The following is a 27,345-nucleotide window of genomic DNA, read 5'->3' as shown; positions in this document are numbered from 1 at the left end:
GCTAGATGATTCCGAAAACAGTTTTGGGACATGTGAGGAATCGTATAGGACAAAAATTGGATCCCTACCTACCACTATAAAAAAAATGCAGATTATCGTATTTTGGAAATTAAAATACATGAACTAGTGAATAGTTAAATAATCCTGTAGTTGGGAAAGCATTTATATGCAGGCCATCTCTACAGAAAATCACATTATAAAAGACAAGGAGATTTGATTATGGAACAGAACAGGACAAAAGTGACTAATTTGGGGGCACCTGAGTGACCGGACTTCGGCTCAGGTCATAATGTCCACAGTTCGTGGGTTCCAGCCCCATGTCAGGTGTTGTGCTGACAGCTCAGAGCCTGAAGCCTGCTTCGGATTCTGTGTGTCCCTCTCTCTCTGCCCCTCCACTGCTTGCACTCTGTGTTTCTCTGTCTCTCTCTCACAAAGAAATAAACATTAAAAACATTTTTTTTTAAAAAAGTGACTAATTTGGGAATATGTTTAATTTAGGCATCATACCTTTTCCAGATTATCAAAGAGAACCCATAATTCCTAGCCAAATTTAATTTGTCACCCCTTTCTCTTTTATAGAAGTTGCATATTTCTTGTTTGAAACAGTCAATGTGCCGGGGCACCTGGGTGGCTCAGTTGGTTAAGCCTCCAAACCTTGATTTTGTCTCAGGTCATGAACTCACAGTATGTGGGATAGAGCTCCACATTACGTGGAGTCTCCTTGGGATTCTCTCTCTCCCTCTCTCTGCCCCTCCCCTACTTGCACTCTGTCCCTCAAAATAAAAATTTGTCTCTGTGCACAATAAACTTGAGATTGAGAGCATGCACGTGAACGGGTGCACCTAAGGGAACTCTTGTACAGGAGAAGAGGAAAGAAGAAGGAAGGGAAGGTGGGATAGGACAGGGGGAAGGCAAGGTAGTGGGGAAAGAAAGAAAAGTGGCAAGCTTTGAGATCTCAGTAGTGGAGGAGTATCTTTTGGAAGGTGCATAAGGAATGTCACTAAGGCAGCTGCTGAGTTTGAGTTTCATTTATTGGGAACACGAATGAATATGAGGTGACAGTCTGCAGCCCCATATTTTATTGCAGGGCTGCATGCATCTCAAGAGGGTGTAGAGGAGAGAGAAAAATATGGAAGCAACGTGTCACCCTTTAATATCCCTCTCTTCACTTCCACTGTCATCCAAGTGACCCAATCTCTTAGCTACTCAATATTTGGCATGCTTCCTCTCATACAGCTCTTGGTATTCATTTCAAACACTCTTCACTTGGGTGTCAACTTTGTGGTAGCACGGAATGAGTTGTCCCCAGGCCCACGTCACTTTGGAGATGGCTCTATTGGTAAATCCTTGCTCTAAGAAGCAAGAATGGAGCAAGCAACATTAGGTCCTAGAGATCTTACTACACGAGTGAGCGCCCCAGAGTTTGCTGCTTCTTTTAAAACTATGTGAACATGATACACCAAATGAAACCCCAAGGCCAAAGTCTCATCTCAATGGAATCTGTGGTTTTAGACTTGTGAAACTTATTTAGGTGAAACTTGGGTTTCCCACAGCTGCGCCTGAATCTTCCCATGGCAAGAGCCTTTACATCACTGAAGACTGAAGCTTAGGGAACACATCTGCTTAATTTATTGCTATGGTCAGTTCTGTCAGCAGAGGGAAGAATGGAGATAAACCTATTAGACTATAGCTGTAGAATAAATCAAAATAGTCATTTTAAAAGCTGAGTTTTAAAACATAGACTGTAAATCAGTATGATGATGCTAAGTATAATGAATATTTACAGGAAAGAATACCAAGGAAATTCATTCTTTATAAAATGATTCTTTTAGTTATGGCCACTGCCGGAATAGTAGAAATATCACCTTATCCTGTCTCATGTCCATAAAAAGATTTTATGAAGGGCTTGTTTATGGAGAAAGGTAATACACAAGTGGTAGTTAAATAGAAATACAGCTAAGCCAGTGTATTTAAGAGTTGGTATTACTAATGTTTAATAGAGTACTAGAGATTTGTTTTAATTATTAATCCCTAATGTAAAGTATCATTTTGACATAGGGTTTTTCAATCGCTGGAATTGATAGATTAATTATTTAAAACAAGATTTACCATCTTAAACTTTTATATTTGCCACATGATGTCACAGAGTTGGATCTTTGAACAAATCCCCTCACCTCCCTGTGCCTCCGTTTTACTTTTATTGAATACGAGTATGAAGGAGTTTATCTCTAACTTTTTTCTCACCTCTAAACTTGAACAACTCCAATGGTCTTTGAAGATACAGAGCACTCTGTATATCTCTGCTGTTACTAACCAAAGAAAACAAAGCAAAACAGAAGTCTAGAATTTCTCTGAGGACGTTTATGGTGTGTGGCTCATTTAACACATATTTATGGGATTCCTACTGCCACAGTGCAATTTTAAGGGAAAACTTTTCCCCACATTTTAACACGTATGAATTTGAGATTAATTTTACGTGTGATGGCATGCAATAATTATATCTTTAACAGCATTTCCCCCCTTATGGGTACCTAAATAAGGGCTCAATTTATTCTTTATGGAGTCTTAGGGTTGGTGAAATTCAAAATATGCCAGGCAATGTGCTATGTGCTGAGGATGCCTGGTCTCTCCTCTTAGAAAGCTTTCATTCTAAACGTATAGCCACAGAAAGAAGTGTTAAAGCTGCAAGGGTGTTACGCATGTTGTGAGATTATATCAGCACGACTGTCCTCGTCCAGTACCAGCCTTATTTCCACCCTCTGCTCTTTCTACTTCTCTGCTATAGGCTCTTCTATCCACATCATAAACAATCTCTATGCTAAATTGTGTGTGCTTCAAGAATACAGAATAATTTTAACATATTATTTCTAGATTAATTTTCTGTACCAGTGAGATACCCATCTGACCTGGATGGGGGGAAAATGTGAATGATTTCTTTATAATAATATCTGTCAATAATTGCGTACTTGTTTTCCAGCTTCCACCCCAAATTTAGTGTTTGGTTTTTTTTTTTTTTTTTATGTTGACAGGGAGGGGTGGGGGAAGGGCAGAGAGAGGAGAGAGAGAATCCCAAGCAGGCTCAGTGCCGTCAGCACAGAGCCCAATGCGAGGCTCAATCAATCCTGCGAACCAGGAGATCATGACCTGAGCTGAAATCAAGAGTCAGATGCTTAACTGACTGAGCCACCCAGGCGCCCCTGGTGTCCATTTTTATGGACCAATTTAATCCTCAGTTGACTTTTTAAAAAAGTTCACAATTTATGTTATTCATTATCTCAATCTGTAAGTAGTTACCACTCTATAATGTCTTTCCGATTTTTAAAAATTATGACTTTGGCAACAGGGTTTGGCACTGTGGACTTGTATTCACAAATGAGATGTGTTACAAGATGAGGTCAGAGGTAAAAATCACACTTTTCCTTGGGAACCATAGCCGTGGTACGAGATGTATGCCAGTTACAGGTAGAGCTGCTCTGCCTGGTAAAATGAAAATGATTCATTCTTGTTATTGAAAATGCTGGGAGACGCAGAATAGGTGGACATGAGAAGGGAAAGGGGGGAAGGGAAAGAATAGAGGAAGTGGCAGGTGAGTGGAGCCTTAGGCAATCACAGCTTAGTACTTGAGGTAAAGATGAGGAGATGAGCCTCAGACTGACAATGCGGAGTCAGGTGCACAAGGCATAGTCCCTCATGCACACAACTGGTTTTGGTTCTCTTTATAGAACATGACAGATGACTTGTAAACAGAAGTAATCTTCACTATGTTTGTATTCATTAATTATTTTCCATCTTCTAATGTATTTTTCCATAGCAGCTATAGACAGATTTCTGTATTTACTTTGCTGCTAAACTTTGTACTTTGGAACAAAAATATTTTTGTCATTTCATTCCACAGGGTTTCAAATTATAATGCTCATGGCTGCACCATTCATTCATTCAACTGATACATTTTGAGTGTTTACTATATACCAGAGTTTGCTATTGGTACTGAAAAAAAAAAAGCCATGACTTGCATAAGATTTTAAGTGGAAAACGAGCTTAATTATTCCCACATTGCTAGGCATTTAGGTTGTTTAAAATTTCCCCCTACGGGAACCTCTTTGATATATATATGAATACACACACACACACATATATATTTCTTTCCTTTCTGTTGTCTCCTTAGAAATAGAATTGCTTCCAAAGAGCATCTGGGGGTGAGGGGGTGGGGATAAGTGGGCTCTTGATTTACAGTAAAACATTTTAATGTTTTGACATCAAAATTATTTGCTTACAAATAATGACAAAACTTTACTATTGTTTTGCTAGCGTCATTTAAGATGGAGATATAGAGACATTTTATAACTATGGGCCTTTGGTAAATAATTGGTTTGAATTAGTTATATTATCTTAATTGTGTTTACAGTCTTCTAATTAAAAATGTAGTTTTAGTTCTTAAAGGAATTAATGGGTATGGGTTCCACTTGTGGATACCTAGAACTAATAAGATGGAAGTGATCAAATAAAAATAGACATGATTTTTAGAAATGCTACTTAAGCAGAGTCAGTGACATTATGGAAAATGGAGAACTGCTCATTACCAAAGAAACCTGAACTTTAAAGAAGGCCTGGAAGACATCCTCTTGGAATGAATCCTAATTTTGTGAGGGATGTAACAGATGATCTAAGAAGTCCTTTGCTTTCTGGGACACTATAATAAAAAGATAATTCATGTTCTCATTGTGGTACACAGGGATTTAGAAACATTACTCATACCCATCACCTGCTCATTGGTGAAAGATTAAAATCCTTGTAAATAATACGCACATGTATGTAAGCATCATACATTCCATATAACTGCTTCTGATGCAAGCATCTTCCTCTGATAAAACCACCTCCAAAGCTTTATGGACATTCTTTCTAGTTATTCGCATGGGATATGGGCATGAACGTATCAGTTACCTCTTTCAGCAGACAACCAAAACTGAGTAAAGAAAGTTAATACAGCAGCTTTAATTTTTAAAAAATATAAAATCAAACTGACAAGACAATTAGGCTGTTAGGAAAGGCCTGCAAACAGTGGATACTGTTTTATAAACAAAAACCAATAAAAAATCTACTTAAATATCAAAGAGATATCGATCATAGATCATAGACTTCCCTTTAACATGGTAAATTGGTCTGTTTCATTCTTTATTAAAGAGAGATAAAAAGGTTATTCAATATTTCCAAATATAATTTTTTTTTACTTCAGTGATATTAGTTCCCAAACCACTAAACTACTTACTTTAGTAGAATTCCAGTATTATCAATGTTTCAGAGAGAGAGAAAATAAGAGAGCACATTTCAGCAGGGAACATGACCGCACAGATACGCCATTTGAAGATGCTATAAAACAGTGTTTTTCAAATGACCTAATCTAGTGTGGGTTCTTTTACCTTGCAATTTGCTTTCAAAAGTTGCATACCCACATCTTTAAAGTAGAAACTCTGTACAGTTCTACTTTAACTTTCTGGCAAGAAGTTGAGTTCTGAACCATTTAGAGATGTTGTGTATGACTCCATAACTAATTGAGGGAAATACCTATCCCACTTAAATAGTGGGTAGACCTCAGCTTGCTCGAGCATCTGGAACAAAACCTAGTGTTTGTACCTGTTGTTTCTCAGAGGTCACTCACTATATTTACTCTCTCTTCGTGATAGTTCCATACGTGTGTCACTTTAGCTTTGTGAAAATCTTTCACTTGGTGAAAATCTTGATGGTAAACTTATGGTGTGATTAGAGGGCTATTTTATTGGTAGGGTTTTAAAGATCAAGTCAGATTTATGTATGTCAAAGTCTATTTTCCTTGAAAGTCTAAAAATGGGAGTGCCTGTGCTGATTATGTTTATCACCATGGTTGTGTCAGATAGCTGTGATAGGTCCCTCAAATGAGAAGCCAGACAGGAGTAGGGTTACAGGATGACTAGAACGTAGAAACTTGGTCTTCTGGCTTTGAATACTGCAAAGACAAACCAATGAGCAGATTATTTAGGAAAATGGAAGTAAAGATGCCACCTTCCATTCCCACCTGCGATACTATGACTTCCTCCTGACTCTAGCCTCTGGCTTCAGTTTTATTCTCTTCATTCATTCTCCAACCGGCATTCACAAACCCAATTCTGACTCTGCTTAAACCCTACGTATTTCCCCATAACTACTCACCACTGAGTAAGTGTCAACTATAATAACTTATATACTCCATCTTTCTTCATTTCACCACTTCAGTTGTTGAACTCCAGCCACACTGGATTAGTTGCAGAGCCCAGGAAGCACTCTCCTCAACATGGTGCACATGCTACTTCCTCTTGGTACCAGTTAAAGATTTCTAGGCTACAATTTGTAGAAACCTCAATCCAAACTGGCTTCGACAATAAACATATTATTTCACATATTGAGACACTCGGGACAGCTCCCCATGACAAAGAATTCATTCGACAAATGTCATCAAAGACAGTTTTGTTTTTTTTTTTTCTACCTTCTGTCTATTATCTTTGGTTATTACATTTTTCTTCAGGCTGGAAACAAGATGGCTGAAGCATTTCCAGGACAAAGTTCCAGCACAAAAATGTGAATATCAGCAGAGTCAGAATTTGATCACATATGCATTCCAGAACCATTGGACTTATCCTTAGATCTGTGGTTCTCAACATGGGGTGGGGGGTGATTTTGTCCTCCAGCTGAGTTTTAGTAATGTCTGGAGATAATTTTGGTTGTCACAGTGAGGAGAGGAGGGCGTACTAATGCCATCTAGTGGGTGGAGGTCAAGTATGTTGCTAAATATTTTACAATGTAGAGAACAGTCTCCCTCCTTCACCCTACAAAACTCAAAACAAGGCATTATCCAGCACCAAGTATCAACAGTTCCATGGTTGAGAAACTCTACCTTAGACCAATTAGAACCATGCATGGATCTGGGGATAGGGTTTGCTTCTTCTGAGGCATATGGTTGTGTATGGGAATGTTGGATGTCTCAGCAAAACTAGAGTTCTGTTAGGAAGGAATATGAATGGGAAAGGATGTTGGATTTGTAACCAACAGAGTCTACTATACCCTGCCTGCATTCTTTTTGTTCTTCATCAGTGGTCCAACTCATATCTACACTACAGACAGTACTTTCTTTGGAACATCTCCTCTGAATATAGTCTCCTCTTCCCAAATAGTTTATCCTGGCTGGGTTACATATTTCCAGTGGACTCTTTTTTTTTTTTAATGATTTTTTTTTAACGTTTATTTATTTTTGAGACAGAGAGAGACAGAGCATGAACGGGGGAGGGTCAGAGAGAGAGGGAGACACAGAATCTGAAACAGGCTCCAGGCTCTGAGCTATCAGCACAGAGCCCGACGCGGGGCTCGAACTTGCAGACCATGAGATCATGACCTGAGCTGAAGTCGGACCCTTAACCGACTGAGCCACCCAGGCGCCCCTCCAGTGGACTCTTAATATGTGTGCTACCTCATATCATTATACTCATTCCTTGGAATTTCAATTATCCTTTTTCTAAATCTTTCAACAGTGTGTAATGTTTTCAAGCGGTAGGGACTATGTCCTTTTTATGTAAAAAAAGGTTCATCAGGAAGCAAATTATATACTAGATAGTAGACGAGCACGAAATGGTGGTTCCGTGAAGAAAATGACTCACATTCCTAAATTTATTTCCTTGTGACCTAAACCTCTGGGGAGTTCCTGAAGTTCCCTAAGTCAACCCTGGCTTTGACACTTCAAACCTGACACAAAAATACCACGGTGTGACTGATTCTAGACTTGCTCTCTGGCTTCTCTCACTACTCCCAAATGGCTTTTAAACATGTTGACTCTTCTGTGTTTAGCATATGGGTCATTGTATGCACTACTGTCATGAAAACATCATGAGATATCATTCAGGCCTCCACTGAGGGAATACTTCTGTCGTCATATATTCATGGTAAGAAAGGGCAAAACAGAAGAAATGTTCATGATAATCAATACTGAAGGGTTAAGCTGTAAGAGTTCTATAAGAAAACTGGAACTTTGCCTTTTTTAATTTAATTTTATTTTTTACTTTCACCAATTGGTAGGAGGGGAAAAGGAATATTGTGACATGCAGTAGGTACTTCGGTTAGATCCTGACAGAATCAATTGCTATTTTTGTTGAAGTAATGAAAACAGCATTTTGATTTGAACCTCATATGATACGAATGTAAACAGCCATGTTTCATGTTCCTTCACAAAAGCTTTATTTATTTTTTTTTTTTTAAATTTTTTTTTTCAACGTTTTTTATTTATTTTTGGGACAGAGAGAGACAGAGCATGAACGGGGGAGGGGCAGAGAGAGAGGGAGACACAGAATCGGAAACAGGCTCCAGGCTCCGAGCCATCAGCCCAGAGCCTGACGCGGGGCTCAAACTCACGGACCGCGAGATCGTGACCTGGCTGAAGTCGGACGCTTAACCGACTGCGCCACCCAGGCGCCCCAAAAGCTTTATTTTTTAAAACAATTGGTAATATCAAAGTGTATCTCGCCTTTCAAAAACAGAGGGTTCATAATGGATTTGTATTCATATAATTTTATTGTATATCAGAAAGCAGAATATATTCTCATTAAAACAGCAGGAGAAAAATAAAGAAATCTCAACTTAATTAAGGTGATGTTAAAGTTGATGTACTTAGAGATATATATGAGTTTTCAATGTAAACGTCTACTTTCAGGGGTCTGTAAGATGAGGGTAAAGTCTTCTTAAGCAGAAAGTTTTAATAAAGCCACAAACCAATTTAGCATATTCCTGGGAGAAAATATTAAAGAGAAAGGAAGGATATAGGAAATTTATTTTTAGTGCCCTATTTGAAATTGCTTTTTCTACATGTAGTACACTTAACATAATATTCTTTGAAATAATGCATATTTGAATCTTTAGGTCAGACACCACTGGCTTTTTTCAAACTACCATAAGATCGTTAATCTGTTAGTTTTCTCCATCATCACCATTATAATTTTGCTTACAGTGTTACTGCTTCCTCTAGAGCTCCTGCTGGGGCCTTCCGACTGCTCACTCTCCTTCCATACTTGCTTCCCACACAAGCCCTTCACCCGCTGAATCATTGAATTGAGTATGTCACTCATTTTCTTGATAACCTGCAATGATTTCTCATGGCACTAAACCGTAAATTCATTAGTCTAAAAAGACCCTCATGATTTCGTCCACCTCTCCAGGTTCTCTCACTCTTGCTATGAGGGTTCTGGCTTTTGATTATTTGTTGCCTAAATGCACCAAACCCATTTCCATCAAATTGCTCTTTCCTCTGCCTGGAATCTTCTTCCCTCAGATCTTTACTTGGCTGGCCCATTTTCATTAGTCAAAATACAGTTAAAATATCACCTCCTCAGTATGTAAGTATGGAATCACTAAATTGTACGCCTGAAACTAATACTACACTGTATTTTTTTTTAAATAAAAACTTAAAAATATCACCTCCTCAGAGGAGCATTTGCTGACAGAAAACCTAAAGTCATCTTTCCTAACCTCAGTTACTTTCTATGACATATTCCAGTACTAAAAAGCATGTTTTTCCTTATCCTAAAATTGTAATCTCCCACTCTTCCCCCGTCTTACCTCCCTTCTTCTTTTATGTTTATTGTTTCCCCTACTGGAGTGTGAGCTTCAGGAAAAAACCTTTTTTTTTTTCTTTTCTTTCTTTCTTTTTTTTTTTTCAGTGTTTATTTTTTTGAGAGAGAGAGAGAGACACGGAGACAGAAACAGAGTGCGAATGAGGGATGGGCAGAGAGAGGGAGACACAGAATCCGAAGCAGGTTCCAGGCTCCGAGCTGTCAGCACAGAGCCCAACAAGGGGCTCAAACTCACTGACTGTGAGATTATGACCTGAGCCAAAGTTGGGCGCCGAACCAACTGACTGAGCCACCCAGGCACCCACCCCCCCGCCACCTTATTTTTAAATATCGTTACCAAGAATGGAAGTTGGCCTATAATAGACAATTACTGTTTTTTGAATCTTGGATATATAAAGCTTCTCTTTGAACAGGAATTCATGCAAATTGATTCGGATTCTTCACTATACAATATTATTCTCCAACTTTTCACCTGGCTAACTCCTACTAATTTTTTTCATGTAAATTTAAAAAATGACTCTTAAAGCTTTGCAATCGTGTATTTAGTTAAACTTAGGGCCAAAATTTTTAGAATTTCAGTATTACATTTTTCTCTTTCCATTCTCATCTATTTATAACCACCCTGCATAGTTCCGAGGTTTTTCTTCAGTGCATATGTTCAGTGAAAATTCATGCATATTTCACTTAATAGGATTAATTATCAGCCTTCCACTAATTATAATTAAAGTCTCCTCAGGTAATTGTGTAAGTTAACTTCAGTAATTCACACATACAGAAGAGTATTTTGTAGAATAATAATAGGGCATTGTGCGCCGAAATACTGTAAAGAGCATAAAGGGTATGAACACAAAATAAAAGAATGCAGAGTTCTAATACATTAAGCTTTCTTATGTGTGTTGCATTGTATCTAATTGCAAATTGTGCTACTAAATATATTGTCTATATATAGCAATGATGCCTTATTGCAAACCTTATGACAGTAGGTATTTCTACTAAAAATTACTTCTAAAACGTATAACTATTTCCCTCCTCTTAATAGATATTAGTATTCTAAGTTCTTGTTAAATAGCTTATGATTTAGAAGATAAATGCCCTCAAAATTGGTAATTTATATGCAAAACAAATGAAAAAGGCTTTCTTCAAAGCATCCATCCCTGAATGTACAAATTAAGGCTTTCTCCGTTTATGAAGCTTATTTTTTAACTTTTATTTATACCTAATGGCTAGTTTATATGTTACTACATTAAGAAGTCAGTGTTTTGAAGATGCCATATGACACTGAAATGGCCATCTTTTGAAATTATGGGATGCTTCATTGCAGAGTCAGACTGTAATCTGCAACCAATTTGTGTCAGCTTTCTGCATAGAAAAGATCTCAAATCCTCTCTTAAACCGGGAATCAGCTGAAGGTTTGTCTTGGTTTCCTGAGCCCAGTGCAATTAGGCAGCACGTGAATGTGGGCCACATGCGTTTATTGCTCTTCCTAGCATGTGTTACTTTGATGTGTTAGGTCGGAAGGCTCACTCTTTTCTGGGCAGCCTTCCTCCTGGGTCTTTATACTGCTTAGCAGTTGAGTCCAGACTTTGAAACACAGCCTAATTTAGAGGCGGATGCTGCAGCTGCTGCTGTCATTTCAGATGATTTTTTTTTTTTTTTTTTTGCTTTGATGTCAGCTTAGAATCTTGGGTGTCGTATCAGTAAAGCAGGATCTGCGATTCACAAAATAGAAAGCGCACCGTTTAAGCTTTTGTTTTAGCCTTTAAATTGAATTTCAGCACCTCCTAAATGATCAAAAAATTGTGTCTGAGCAAAAATACGTGGAATTTTGCATGCTATTAATTGAAAGAAAGGTACGAATAAAGAATATGTAGCTCCACGGGTATTAGTTGAATACCCGAATCGCTCAATATCTGCTAAACGCTGATGATAAAGTGTGTGAAATATAAATAAAGAAACATCTTCATCTTCTTCCCTCTGTATCTGATCAAGGGTGGCACAGAGGTTTTCCTTCCAAATGCTTGTCTGACTCCTCTTTAAAGCACTTTGTATTAATTATTGTTGTTTTATTATTGTTGAACCTTAGCAGAGAGCTTACTAAATCCTCTAGGGACAAGACCAATCATGGACCTGCTTATCTTTAATTTCTCTAATTGAAAACCCTACGTCTGAGAAACTGTAAATCTACTGGCCTCCTAAATAGGAAATAACTTCAACATCTCCAGATTGTCTGTTACTTAATAGGAAGAATAGGTTTAAAGCCTAGAAGAGGTGGACATTTGGGAGTTAAATGCTAGTGAACCTACAAGGCCATACGGGTAGGTTTCCTCGGCTGACTCAAGACCAAAAAGGCATATGGAGAACTCCTTTCTACACTTTCTCCGTTGACAAGAAACATGTATCATTGAGGGGTTTTAGAACAGCACCTGCCTATGTATACAGAGGCTGGTTTTTCTAATAGCTTGGGAAAAGGTAAATTGCTACTGTCTGTGAGCAAAAAGAGGAAATACAGTGTTTCTCTGTGTGCTGTAACTCCATGTGCATTTACAGAGAAAAACTGAAGGTGACTTTATTGTGGTATTTGGCAATAACAAAAGTCAAAATTTAAGTAACCTAAACAAATTATGTGAACATCCCTCCTTTCTTCCTTCTGTCTAGAAATTGTTATTATAATACATTCTACAGAAAGTTCTTTCAGAAAAGGGCCAACATAAGCTTCGTCTAAGAACAAAAACCATATTTATTGTTGATAGTAACAAACCACTTTTTTTTTTTTTTTTTTAATTTTTGGGACAGAGAGAAACAAAGCATGAACGGGGGAGGGGCAGAGAGAGAGGGAGACACAGAATCGGAAACAGGCTCCAGGCTCCGAGCCATCAGCCCAGAGCCTGACGCGGGGCTCGAACTCACTCACGGACCGCGAGATCGTGACCTGGCTGAAGTCGGACGCTTAACCGACTGCGCCACCCAGGCGCCCCAGTAACAAACCACTTTTAAAAGTTAGTGAATGAGGGGCATCTGGGTGGCTCAATCGGTTAAGCGCCTGACTTCGGCTCAGGTCATGATCTCACAATTGGTGGGTTTGGGCCCCGTGTCGGACTCTGTGCTGACAGCTCAGAGCCCGGAGCCTGCTTCGGATTCTGTGTCTCCCTCTCTCTTTGCCCCTCCTCAACTCATACTCTCTCTGTCTCTCAAAACTAAAAATAAACATTAAAAAATTGGCGAATGATAGCCTTATTTTAACATGAAATATCAGAAATAATATTAGAAATATTAGAAACAATGAGAAATTAAATGTTGCACAATCACTAAATGGAATATTATACAGTCATTTAGCATGTCTATGAAGAATTTTTAGTAATATTGCCCAATTACACAGGAAAACATAGCAAATGTAGGTGAAATCATAAAGGAAACTTACCATGATGATAGTGGCTGTGTTCAGTTAATTGGGCTATGGAGTTTTTCTACTTTCCTGTATATTCAAAACATTTTTATATACTACAGTGACATAACTTTATCAAGTATAATGTAAAGTTATTTAAAATATCTGCAAATGTCTCATTATATACGATGTAATGAATTTGTAAAAATGGAATTTATTTACTGTGTTTTGTAACTTAAAAAATGAAAAATCCCATTTAATTCCTTAGATTTGGCAGGGACACGAAATGTTCTTTTCTTCTATTTTTGGGCATTTTCCAAACAGAATTTTAGCCTTCATATTTTTGATTAGGCAAGTATTTTGGTACTATCTTGCACTGTAATATGACTTTATTTTATTTTAAAAATTGTGTTGGACTTTCTAAGTATAAATTTGGCAATAATAATAACTATTATCCCTTGAAAAATCTTATAAATTATTAGTTTTTTATTATAAAATTATTTTAATAATAATAAGAACTTATAGCTAAGCATTTAATATGGAAGTCACCCATGGTTATCTTGAATTCAGGTCAGATTTGAATAGACCTGCATTGTTTAATAGGGTTGCTCATAAACACAAGGCAGATTTTGACTAAATTTCAATTCATTGAAAGTACAAAAATTAAAATTTCAGTTCTTCGGTCACATCAGCTTCATTCCAAGTGTTAAATAACCCCATGTGGCTAGCGACTATGGTATTGGGCGATGCAGATATAGAATATTTCCATCATCACAAAGAGTTCTATTGGAAATGCCAATATAGACCCTATTCTGAATAATTAGTGCTGTACGCCTAATTTTATCCTGTGTAGCATGTTTAAAGAAGCAAAATTCTAGATGATTTTCTCAACTTTCTTTTTTAATTTTGTCCTTATACAGACAATTTTGAGAGAGAGAGAAAAAACTCTCTCAGCGTGTTTTGTTTGCCATGTGTGTTTATGTGACAAAAGAAAGTCATATGACTGAACAATAGTCTGTACTAAAATAAAATCCATCTTTCATGCCTTTGTTCTTACAATATTTGCTTTTTTCAAAACCCAGATGTTTCTTTTTTCCTACTTTAACACGAGCAATAGGGCACAGAGCCCTGTGCAAATAGGAAGTGTGGGAAAAACCTGGAGGCTACCAGCCACTTAAAATGAAAGGTGAGAGGAGGAGGAACCTTAATCCGTAGAGGATAAGAGAGAAGATAAATCCCACTATGAAAATACTGCTTTAAGTGGAAAAAAAATAAAACATTGGCATAAATATAGCAACCATCTTTTAGATTATTATGTGTAATCATTTGTAGCACGCTAGAGATCTTTTTCTAAAGACAACTGTGCTGAATGTTGTACAGACAGTGAAATTTAAGATCAAAGTAGAGAGCAGAGTAATATTTTTTAAAAGAACACTTTTCTTTAAATCATAAATATAATATTTCCCAGTAAAAAAATTAGAGAATACAGGAAAGCAACAAAAAGGAAGTAAAAGCCATTCATTATATTTTCACTTAGTTATTATAGTGCATAATTCAGATATATTTTTACAAGAATGCTTTGTTCTAAAGAAATTCTCATTTAACTTTCCATCATAAGTAGCTATCAAAACATTGAGTTCTTCATAAAATGTAATTTTAATTATTTTACTTACATACAGAATTTAATTAACTAATCTATCACTTTGGAATACTTGGGTTATTTTGCATTTTGTTGTTTAAACATGATGCTATAACCAGTTTATTTGCTTGAATCTTTGTCCACGTCTGTCATTATTTACTCAGAGTAGGTTTCCAAAAAAGAATTACTAGATTATACAGTGCAAATTTGTAAGTCTCTGCTTCTTATTGATAAATTTCTTTACAAAAATGTGGCAATGTACATTCCCTCTAGTGACTATAAATATCTTTTTCCTGACATACAGTTATTAGAATGACAAGTAATGGAGTACTATTTATAAAGTTGGAAATTATTCCATATAAACTTATATTCATTCATTACAATAAATTCCAAAGGAGATGCTATCAAATGTATTTTGACATGATAAAGTATCACATATTAAGTTTTATTTTTTAAAGGATAAAATATTACCAACTAATAAACAGAAATGGAAATAATTTCCTTTCCTATTTATTAATCCAAATCTCTTAAAAGTATGGGATACATATCAAGTAAACAATAGCATTATGGTGTAGCATTAATTTTTCTCCTGCAGCTTATTGAGGTATAATTGACAAAAGTTGTATAAATTTAGATTTGTTATATAGATCTATCTATATGTACAGATAGTGAAATAATTACCACAATCAAGCTAATTAACATATACATCAACTGACAGTTTTTATGCATGTGTGATGAAAACATTGGAGATCTACTTCTTTAGCAAATTTCAAGTATATAATACATTATTACTATTTACTAGAGTCACCATGTTATGCATTATGATCAAAAAATTATCCATCTTATAACTGAAAGATTGTCCACTCTGACCAACATGTCCATTTTTAACCCTCCTTACCTCCCCTAACCCTGTAGTAACTACCAATCTTCTGTTACTGAGTTCAAGGTTTGTTTGCTGTTGTTGTTGTTTTGTTTGTTTTTGACTCTACAAATGACTGAGATCATGCACTATTGGTCTTTCTTTGTCTGGCTGGTTTTAGTTAGCATAATATCCATAATATTTCACTTACTTTGAAAACATACCCATAAGTGGATCATCTGGTAGTTATATTCTTAATTTTAGAGAAACCTCCATTCTGTTTTCCATAATGGCTGTACCAATTTATAATATGCCTTGATATCATACAAGGGTTCCTTTTTCTCCATATCCTTGACAACACTTGTTATCTTTTATCTTTTTGATTATGAGCCACCCTAACAGGTGAAAGATGATATCTCATTGTGGTTTTGAAATGATAAATTATGTTGAGTATATTTTTATATACATGTTGGTTGTATGTCTTCTTTGGAAAAATGTCTATTCAAGTACTTTGCCCATTTTTCGATAGTTATTTTTGTTTTTTTACTATTGAGTTATAGGAGTTCCTCATATATTCTAGATATTAACCCTCATCTGATAAAGTCTGCTAATATTTTCTCCCATTGCATAGGTTGCCTTTTCATTTCATTGTTCCCTTTGCTGCTGGCTTCTTAATGATTTTACAGTATAGATGCCGATCATTTTTCGAAGTATGTTAATGAAACCAATTCCATTCCATTCCATTCCAAAATAGAAAGTTTTTAACTTGTTTATTTTTGTTTTTGTTGCCTGTGTTTTGGTTTCAAATACAAAAAAATCAATACTAAAGCCAATGTCAAGGAGCTTTGCCCCTTATGTTTTCTTTTAGGAGTTATACAGTTTCAGGTCTTACATTTAAGTCTTTAATCCACTTTGAGTTGATTCTTTGTATGGTATAAGATAAGGGTACAATTTGTTCTTTTGCATATAGATATCTGGTATCTTGACCATTTATTGATGAGGCTATCCTTTTCCATTGTTTTCCATTTCCATCTTTGTCAAAGATTAGTTGGTTATACATGCATGGGTACATTTCTGGACTCTCTCTTCCATTGACCTAAGTATCTGCATTTATGCTAGTCCAATATTGTTTTGATTACTATAGTTTTATAATGTAATTTGAAATTGATCTTTTTTACCCTATGACATATTTTTTTTAAATTAAATAATACTTGACACACAAGTTACATTAGTTTCAGGTGTATAACACAATGATTCAACAATTCTATACATTAAGTTACGCTCACCAGGTAAAGTATAGTTACCATCTGTCATCATACAATGTTATTACAATATTATTGACTAAATTCCCCATGCTGTACTTTTAATCTTTGTGACTTATTTTATAACTGAAAGTTTATACCTCTTAATCACCTCCACCTATTTTTTCCTTCCTCCAAACCACCTCCCCACTGCAAACCAAGTTTGTTCTCTGTATTTATGAGTCTATTTGTGTTTGTTCATTTGTTTTGTGTTTTAGATCACACATATAAGTGAAATCATATGGCATTTATTTTTCTCTGACTTTTTCACTTAGCATAATACCCTGTAGTTCCCACCAGGTTGTTGCAAATAGCAAAATTTCATTCTTTTTTATAGCTAAGTAAATCTGTTGTATACATTGACCACATCTTTATCCACTCATCTATCAATAGACCCTTTGGCTGCTTCCATATCTTGGCTGTTGTAAAAAATTCTGTGATAAACATAGGGGTGCATATATATTTTCAACCTAGTGTTTTCATTTTTTTTTTTTTTTTTAAGTAAAAATCCAGTAACAGAATTACTGGATCATGTGGTATTTCTTTAATTTTTTGAGGAACCTCCATTCTCTTTTCCACAGCAGTTGAACTGATTTACATTATCACTAAAAAGATATGAAGGTTCCCTTTTCTCCACATGCTCATCAACACTTACTATTTTGTGTCTTTGATTCTAGCCATTCTGACAGACATAAGGTGATATCTCATTGTGGATTTGATTTGCATTTCCCTGATAATTAGTAACGATGAGCATCTCTTCCTGTGTATATTGGCCACCTATATGTCTTTAGAAAAATGTCAATTCCAGTCATCTGCCCATTTTTTAACAGATTATTTTGCTTTTTGATGTTGAGTTGTGTAAGTTGTTAAATCTGTTTTGGATGTTAACCCCTTATCAAATATATCACTTGCAAATATATTCTCCCATTCACTAGGTTACTTTTTACTTTATTGATGGTTTCCTTTGCTATGCAAAAGGTTTTTATTTAGTATAGTCCCAATAGTTATTTATTTATTTATTTATTTATTTTTTGCTTTTGTTTCCCTTGCCTGAAGAGCCAAGCCAAAAAAAAAAAAAAAAGTTAGGCCAACGTCCAAGAGATTATCTATGTTTTCTTGTAGGTGTTTTATGATTTTAGGCCTCACATTTAGGTCTTTAATCCCTTTTGAGTTTATTTTTGTGTATGTTGTAAAGAAAGTGGTCCACTTTCATTCTTTTGCATGTTGCTGTTGAGTTTTCCCAGCACCATTTGTTGAAAAGACTGTTTTTGCCCCATTGTATATTCTTGTCTTCTTTGTCATAGATTAATTACCCATTTAAAAGTGTGTTTTGTTTTTTTGTTTGTTTGTTTTTTGTTTTCTGGCCTATTCTCTTTCATTGGTCTATGTGTGTATTTTTGTGCCAGTACCACATTGTTTTGATTACTACAGTTTTGTAGTGTATCTTGAAGTCTGGAATTATGGTACCTCCATCTTTGTTCTTTTTCAAGATTTCTCTGGCTTCTCTGGGTTTTTTGTGGTTCCAAACAAATTTTAGTATTATGCTATTTCTGTAAAAACATTATTGGTAATTTGATAGCAGTTGCATTGAATTTTCAGATTGCTCTGAGTTGTATGGACATTTTGACAATATCAATTCTCATCTCTGAGCCTGGTGTATCCTTCCATTTATTTGTGTCATTTTTAATTTCTTTCATCAATGTTTTATAACTTTTGGAGTACATGTCTTTCACCTCTTTGGTTAAACTTATTTCTAGTTATTCTTTCTAGTGCAACTGTAAATGGAATTGTTTTCATAATTTCTTGCTACTTTGATTTACTGTATGGAAATACAACTTATTTTTATTGATTTTGTATCTTGCAATTTTACTGAGTGACTAGTTCTAACATTTTTTTGGTGGAATCTTTAGAGTTTTCTATATGTAGCATCATGTCATCTGCAAATAGTGACAGTTTTACTTCTTCCTTGCCAATTTGGATGCTTTTAATTTTTTTTTTCTTGTCTGAATTCTATGGCTAGAACTTCCTGTCCTATGTTAGATAAAAGTGGTGAGAGTAGACATCGTTATCTTTTTTCTGATTTTGAAAGAAAAGTTCTCAGTTTTTCACCACTGAGTATGATGTTAGCTATGGGTTTGTTATATATGGCTTTTATTATGCTAAAGTATATTCTCTCCAAACTCACTTTGTTAAGATTTTTTATCATGAACACATTGAATTTTGTCAAATGCTTTTTCTGCATGTACTGGCATAATTTTATGATTTTTATCCTTTATTTTGATAAATATGATCTATCACATTGGTTGATTTGCAGATGGGTAACCATCCTGCATACTTGGCATAAATCCCACTTGATAGTGATGAATGATCCTTTTACTGTATTATTGAATTTGGTTTGCTAATATTTTGTTGAGAATTTTTGCATCTATGTTCATGAAGGATATTAGTCTGTAGTTTTCTCTTTTTGTGTAGTGTCTTTGCCTGGCTTTGGTATCAGAGTAATGCTGGCCTCATAGAATGAATTTGGAAGACATAACTTCCTCTTCTATTTTTTAGCATAGTTTGAGGAGAATAGATGTTAATTCTTTAAATGCTTGGTAGAATTTACCCATGAATCCATCTTGCACTGGGCATTTGTTTGTTGGGAGTTTACTGATTACCAATTCAATTATGTTACTAGTAGTTCATCTGTTCAGATTTTCTATTTCTTCCTGATTCAGTATTTAAAGACTGTATGTTTCTAGAAATTTATCCATGTATTCTAGGTCATCCAATTTGTCGGCATATAATTTCTTGTTGTAGTCTTATATAATCCTTTGTATTTTGTGATGTCCATTGTTCTCTTCTTTCATTTCTGATCTTATTTGAGGTTTCTCTTTTTTTCTTGCTGAGTCTGGCTAAAGGTTTATCAATTTTGTTTATCTTTTCAAAGAACAAGCTTTTTGTTTCATTGATTTTTCTATCATTTTTAAGTCCTATTTCATTTATTTCTCTTCTGATCTTTATTTCCTTTTTTCTATGAACCTTAGGCTTTATTCTTTTTCTGTTACCTGTAGGTGAAAGGTTAGGTTATTCATCTGAGATTCTTCTTGTTTCTTGAGGTAGGCCTGTATCTCTATGAACTTCCCTCTTAGAACTTCTTTCATTGCATCTCAAACATTTTGGATTGTTATTATTTTAATTTCTCTCCATGCATTTTTGAATTCCTTTTTGATTCCTTCACTGACCCATTTGTTTAGTAGTCTGTTGTTTGGCCTCTACATTTTGTGCCCATCTCCCCCCCCCCCTTTTTTTTATATAGTTTTTTTCTTGTAAGTTATTTCTAGTTTCATACCATTTTGGTCAGAAAAGATTCTTGATAATTTCAATCATCTTAAATTTATTGAGAGATTTTTTTTGTGCCCTAACATTTGGTCTATCCTGGAGAATGTTCTATATGCACTTTAAAAGAATGTGTATTCTGCTGTTTTGGGATGGCATGTCCTGTATATACAGATGAAGTCTATCTGGTCTAGTGTGTCACGGTTTCCTTATTGATTTCCTCTTGGATTATCTCTCCATTGATGTAAGTGGGGTGTTAAAGTCCCCTACTATGATTGTGCTACTATCAATTTCCCCCTTTATGTCTGTTAACAGTTGCTTTATGTATTTAGGTGCTTCATTTTTGGGTGCATAGATATTTACAATTGTTATATCCTCCTACTGGACCGATCCCTTTATCATTATGTAATGCTCTTTTTTGTCTCTTATTATAATCTTTATAATTTGCTGTTGATTCCCTCTAGTATATTTTTCATCTCAGTTATTGTGTTCTTTAACTGGTTCTTTTTTTTATTATTTTTTTTTATCTCTTTGTTGAAGTTTTCACTGAGTTTATTTACTCTTCAGTCTGGTGAGCATCTTTATGACTATTACTCTGAACACTTAATCAGGTAGATTGCTTATCTGTTCTGTTGAGACTTTGTTTCCAAGTTTTTTTCTTATTCTTTCATTTGGAGCACATTTCTCTGTCTTCTCATTTTGTTTGACTTTCTGTGTTTATGTTTATGAATTAGATAGAATAGCTACTTCTCCTAACCTCAAAGGAATGGCCTTGTGAAGTTAAGTTCTTGTGCAGAATGTATGCCTGGTAGTTATGGCTGGTTGGCTGGAGCTATAGGCGGGCATAGGCTAGGGGTCTCAGAGCACTCCAAGGTGGGGCTGCCTTAATCGGATGGCTGAAACTGAAGTGAGAATGAACTTCAGGTGGTTCCCAGGACTCTCTACACTGGCAGGACAACTGAAGTGAGTGCAAGCTGGGGTGTCCCAGGGCATTCTATGTAGGGAATACCCTGGAAAAAAGTCTGGAATTTAGGTGGGCCAGGTGGTCTTATGGTACTCTGTGCAGGGGGATCTCTGGTAGAACAGCTAGAGCTGAAGCAGGCACAGGCTGGAGGTTCCTGGGGTTCTCTGCCAGAGGGTACCCTTGTGAGTCATCTGGGACTGAAGTGGGTATAAGCCTGGGGTGTTTTGGGTGCTTTGCATCTGTGTTACCTTGGCCAGATGACTGGAGCTGTAGTTGACACTGTCCAGGGATATCCCAGTACACACTGTACTAGGGCTGCCTTCATGGGAAAGCTGGGGCTGTTGTATGCCAGGGGCCTGGGACTCACTAAGATAGCTGGCCCGCCAGAGCACTCAGACCCTGCTCTCTTCTGTCCCTTCAAGTTAGAGCAAGAATGTAAACAAAGGCATTCATCTTTCCCTCCAAACCTGGAGAGAGTGCCAGCAACTCTCCTATCATTTGCTAGAGTTCTAGGGATGGTTCCTATATATTCTGGTTGCTTTTTAAAAACTGCAGCCCTTTTCCTGTGCCCCAGGGTTTTCTGTGTCCAGGGCTGGTGTGGGCCAGGGGCTCAGCCTCACTTGGGTGGCAGGCTGGCTACTCTGCTCCCCTCTACATTATCAAGATGGAGGAGGATCATAATCAATAGCACTTGCCTGCCCCTCCAACCCCAGAGACAATTTCCTCCATTTGGTAGAGGGCTATTCCTTTATATTCTAGGTGTCCTTTTAAACCATGGCGCTTTTTTTTTTTTTTTTTTTTTGCCCGAGGGCAGATAAAGCTGCTCCTGGTTCCTCAGTATTACTCCTCCCACTGCAGTTTTCATATTGTTGGTATGGGGTTCCTTTCATTACCTGTCTCCATCTCTTCTGCCATAGTCTATGCAATCGCTCTACTCTTTGTTGTGCAAATCTGTTCAGTCAGCCCTCAGTTCTTCAAGAGGAATTGTTCTATCTATAGGTACAGATTAGGAATGTCCATGGAGGTGAGTTCAGGGTCTTCCTGCATCACCATCTTAAACCTTTTGATCTTGAGTTTTTAAAAGTGAAATGTAATAACGTGAAATTATGAAACATTTTTGAAACTGATTTTGAAGATTATTAAGAAAACAAAGAGGGGCGCCTGGCTGGCGCAGTCGGTTGAGCGTCCGACTTCAGCCAGGTCACGATCTCGCGGTCCGTGAGTTCGAGCCCCGCCTCAGGCTCTGGGCTGATGGCTCGGAGCCTGGAGCCTGTTTCCGATTCTGTGTCTCCCTCTCTCTCTGCCCCTCTCCCGTTCATGCTCTGTCTCTCTCTGTCCCAAAAATAAATAAAAAACGTTGAAAAAAAAATTAAAAAAAAAAAAAAACAAAGATATTAAGAAATAGATTTGGTATGTCTGTGATTATTACACAATCTGTCTTTTTTCAGTGAATTTTTATCTAATTAAGGCAAAAAGTATATAGAAAACAAGAAAGGGTATAATATCATTACACCATTAAATTCTTTCAAAATAGCTTCTGATGATGCATCTCAACAAAGAAATAAGAAACACACAGGTAAAACCAATTTGTGATGAATTACAAAAAACATTTTTTATCTTGCTTCGTAATTATCTATAAATTTTATAGTATACTCTTAGAAGTAGCATTTATGAAGTAGCTGGTATGCATAAGCACTTTATGTGTAAAGATTGGGCAAAAGTCATTTGATCAATAAGAATATGAGCTGAGAGGGGCGCCTGGGTGGCGCAGTCGGTTAAGCGTCCGACTTCAGCCAGGTCACGATCTCGCGGTCCGCGAGTTCGAGCCCCGCGTCAGGCTCTGGGCTGATGGCTCGGAGCCTAGAGCCTGTTTCTGATTCTGTGTCTCCCTCTCTCTCTGCCCCTCCCCCGTTCATGCTCTGTCTCTCTCTCTCTGTCCCAAAAATAAATAAAAAAACGTTGAAAAAAAAAATTAAAAAAAAAAAATATGAGCTGAGATTTGAACTACTGTAAGTCTATCTTCTATCCTCATATGAAAATACTTCTTACATACCATGAGTATGCATAGTGTTGTCATTATTTTTTTTTTTCACGTTTATTTATTATTGAAAGACAAAGAGAGACTGGGCATGAGAATGGGAGGGGCACAGAGAGGAGGAGAAGGGGAATCTGACGCAGGCTCCAGGCTCTGAGCTATCAGCACAGAGCCCGGTGCGGGGCTCAACTCAAAAACCACGAGATCATGACCTGAGCCGATGTTGGATGCTTAACTGACTGAGCCACCCAGGCACCCCTATAGTGTTGTCATTATTGAGATATATGCTTGGAAGTGGAGCTTCCAGGAAGTAAGAGTCTGACCTCAAGAAGCTTAAAATATATTTGAGCAGAGATATACGGAAAATTTTAAATTGCACTAATTTTGTTATATCAACCAAAGCTTAAAATGAAGATTATAAATAGAAATTAGTCCTACCATAATAATAAATAGTAATTGCTTATTTTGATGAAATAAAAAAAACTTTTGATTAAATACATGTTGTGGGCTTGGCTACGGTATAAAAACCATGGCTCAGAAAAGTTCTACGTTTACTTAATATTTGTACAAAACTCCTGAGGTAGTTGGGTAGTTTTAGAAAGAACTATCTAGGCCACAAAGTCATCCAAAGAACCAAGTTTCTTCCATACTCGTGTTTCACCACCTTCTAGGACATCTCTATGATTTGTATAGTCAATGCTAGCTCAAGAAAAGAGCCACATCTGTTTTAGGAGTATGCTTTCTTTGCCCCATAAATTGTATATATATCACTTCTATTCGTATCTCATTAATAAAATCTTTAGCCATACCCAGTTGCAAGGGAGCCTGGGAAACATAGTATCAGCCTGGGCAGTCATGTTTCCTGTTAAAACTTGGTGTCCAATTATGAAAAGAATGAAGAAAAGAATGGATAGTGGAGGGGGCTATTTTATACTCAGCTAAACCTACTGATTCCTCATTTCCCAAAGATTTTAATACTTAAACAATTTTGGTTTATCCAGTTTTTTTTCCTCTCTCATAGTATGTTGGAACTTACTGCCTATGTAATAATAGTTTCCCTTTACTTCCTCCCCTCCAAAAAAAACAAAAACAAAAACAAAAACAAACAAAACTGGAGGTGACCATACAGGTTATCTACTCCAATTCTTATGTCTTATTGATGAGAGGAATTTGGCTTTGAGTAGTATATACCCCAAATTTCTTCTGCTAGTTAGTGTTAAAACTAAGACATCAGGGGCACCTGGGTGGCTCGGTCGGTTAAGCGTCCGACTTCAGCTCAGGTCACGATCTCGTGGTCGGTGAGTTCGAGCCCCGCGTCAGGCTCTGGGCTGATGGCTCAGAGCCTGGAGCCTGCTTCCGATTCTGTGTCTCCCTCTCTCTGCCCCTCCCCCGTTCATGCTCTGTCTCTCTCTGTCCCAAAAATAAATAAACGTAAAAAAAATTTAAAAAAAAAACAAAAAAAACTAAGACATCAATTTAAACTCTGCTTTAAAATTTAAGCCCTTTTATTCCTTTTAGTTTATTTTTTAAGTTTAAAAATATAAAATTATAAAAAGATATATTCATATTTTAAACACTTTAAGATATATTTAAAAATGTGTGGAAAAGCTGTTTTTGTTTATGTTGTGGATGGGCTGATTGAAGGTTCCCAACACCTTTCTTGAATAAGTCTTAACACATTTGAATTATCTATAATTTCTGGTGTCATTGTCTTTGAACTAGAGCAAGAACTGAACACATTTGAAGTAATCAAAATCAGGGTTCTTACCGGGTTAAATTTTTTCTCTAGCCTTTTATGGTTATCTTGAATACATCTAAATCAACATTTTTTTTCTTTTTCTTTTTCTTTTTTTTGTTTGCCATTGGACTTTCCAAAGTATTTAACTTTCATGGAAATAAGAATTGTCTCTCTCTCTGCACTTATATTCTAAAATATTTAATTAAACCATGAAATTCAGTAATAAGCTCAATGAAATAAACAGCTTGGGTCCACACATAACTGACTTTTATTAAACATACAATTCAACCAATGAGCAGATAGGGGAGGGAGTGCTAAAGAGTCATTTATGAGCCCAGTGCTCTGGATGCTGCATGCATCAATACATACATTGTACCAACAGCATGGAGAGCTTTGAAGAGAGCTTCAGTGCTATTACATGTCTAGTCAAAACTAATACTTGTTGATTGTTCATATTTTAAAGTTTACCATTCCTTTCTCTTTGTTTTCACTATCATCCTCACCATTAATAATTTGAAGTTGTAATATAGAGAACATTGTGCTAGAAATTATGGAATCCCCAAAATTTGATATATGTTCTCTAATTCAATGGAGGAAAGAACACCAAAAGTAGAGCTCTGAAAGCCTGGGGTAAAATCAAGGAGAATTTGGGGTGATTAGGTAAAGTTTTCTGCATTCTTTTTGATATTCTTTCAGACCTTTTAAGAAAAGCACAATGTACTTATTTTAGTAAAACTACCAAATTCTACACAGTGCTCTTGACTCCCGCATCAACAAAACGACCAGACCTATAGAGGTACTAAAAAATTATTAAAATTATGTAAAATGCAACAGGGCCACCTGAGCTTGGGTGGTTGTCAATTAAGCGTCTGACTCTTGGTTTCGGCTCAGGTCATGATCTTGTGGTTTGTGAGTTCAAGTCCTGCATTGGGCTCTGCCCTGATGGTGTGTAGCCTGCTTGTGATTCTTTGTCCCTCCCTTTCTGTTCCGTCCCCACTTGTACTCTCCTTCTCTCTCTCAAACTAAATAAAATTTAAAAAATAAATAAAATGCAGACGGAATTTTATTTAATTTGCTTCCAATGCTATCAAGATCCTATTTATAAATATTAGACCATATGCCACTTAGACCTTGAGAATCCTCCTTTAAGTCTCCTGCAAAGAAGCAGTTGGACTTGACCAGGAAATATTGTAGGGAGGCAGAACTTGTGGACTCTAAATACGTGAACGTATCTCTTAAGAGCATCAAAATCACTTATGATTAAGTTACTACGTTCATACTTAAAATTAATGAATATACACAGAGCTTGTGAGGAAACCATTAAAACAATTATATGAAGGTTTTAAAACATAACACTGAAAACTTCTATGTATAATTCTTAGTGTAAAACCATGATATAAAACTGGTAATGTAGTCTAACCACAGCTCTGTAAACAGAGTAATGTCAAACCCTGAAAGGACATATACTGTAGAGCTGACTGGTGATTTTAACTTTTCTTTACGACCTGTCACCAGTTAAAGATTATTTTATATAAGAATTCTATGTACTTCAGTTTTCCCTAATGTACCATTTAACAGATATATTTTTATATCTCCCCAATAATTTACAAATTTACATAATTTTTATGGTTCTTTAATCTTAGGATAAATTTTAGGCACAAGTAGCTATGGAATATGCATGGTTCACTCATAGCAGAGGACAAGAACAAGGCATTAACGTTGTCACCTGTCCATGTCCCATAAAATGGCCTGTGGCTAAATTTATATACCTTAGAAAGCAATATAAACTAGTAAAATTTTTTTGCTGCAAGGAATGGTATTAGCATATTAAAATTAAATGAAAGATCTATTTCCCTACAGATAACATAACTCAAAGTTTTGTCCATAGGATCTATTTTTCACATATGTGGTAGTAAATGAAGACTTGATTACATGATAGTTATCAACATTCATCCCAGATAATCAAAAGTTCATTTAAGTTGCTTACTTTGTAAAGGTTAAATAACATTCTTATACGCTACTTTGTGAGAGAATTCTGTGGTAAAGGTAATGGATTTCATAAAAATGGAAAAGAGAAAATGTAACTTAGTAATGGTTGCCCAAGTATTGAGTAGGTAAGCAAAAAAATAAATTACTATTGCCAACCTGTTTATTGTGTATAGTTTAGTTCCTGTGCCTCACCTATATTCTTCTTGCCTGACTTTTGTGAGAAAAGGTCAGATTTTGAGTAATCGACTGAAAGTATAATTAAAGCTAATTAACAAGTAATGCTCGCAAGACTGCACAATTATAGAAATGAATTTTACAGTGATAAACGATAGCAGTTCCTAAACTACATTTTTCCCCAAGCCCTGTTTAAATTTTTTCTATGAGATAGAATCAAGAGCAGGTGTGAAATTGTCTCTGTATTTCACAATAAAGTTTTTTGAATATTGTTATTTCACCATCAAATTAACCCAAACCCTCTATCCCTACCAAATTTA

At 36.2% G+C, this 27,345-nt stretch overlaps 1 long non-coding RNA gene across 1 annotated transcript in view; it reads right to left on the bottom strand.

Annotated features, from left to right (window-relative positions):
• Nucleotides 1-4,978: 4,978 nt before the first annotated feature.
• The window catches only part of LOC131511976 (uncharacterized), a 375,735-nt gene continuing 353,368 nt past the window's right edge, over nt 4,979-27,345 (bottom strand). The window contains exon 6 of the long non-coding RNA XR_009261849.1: nt 4,979-5,980. This is a non-coding gene — a long non-coding RNA (uncharacterized LOC131511976). The remainder of the gene's footprint in view (nt 5,981-27,345) is intronic.

This window comes from Neofelis nebulosa, chromosome 5 (genome assembly GCF_028018385.1).
Source record: "Neofelis nebulosa isolate mNeoNeb1 chromosome 5, mNeoNeb1.pri, whole genome shotgun sequence".
Lineage (NCBI taxonomy): Eukaryota > Metazoa > Chordata > Mammalia > Carnivora > Felidae > Neofelis > Neofelis nebulosa.
Note: the sequence above shows the minus strand (reverse complement) of the source record. Positions and strands in the feature narration are given on the sequence as shown.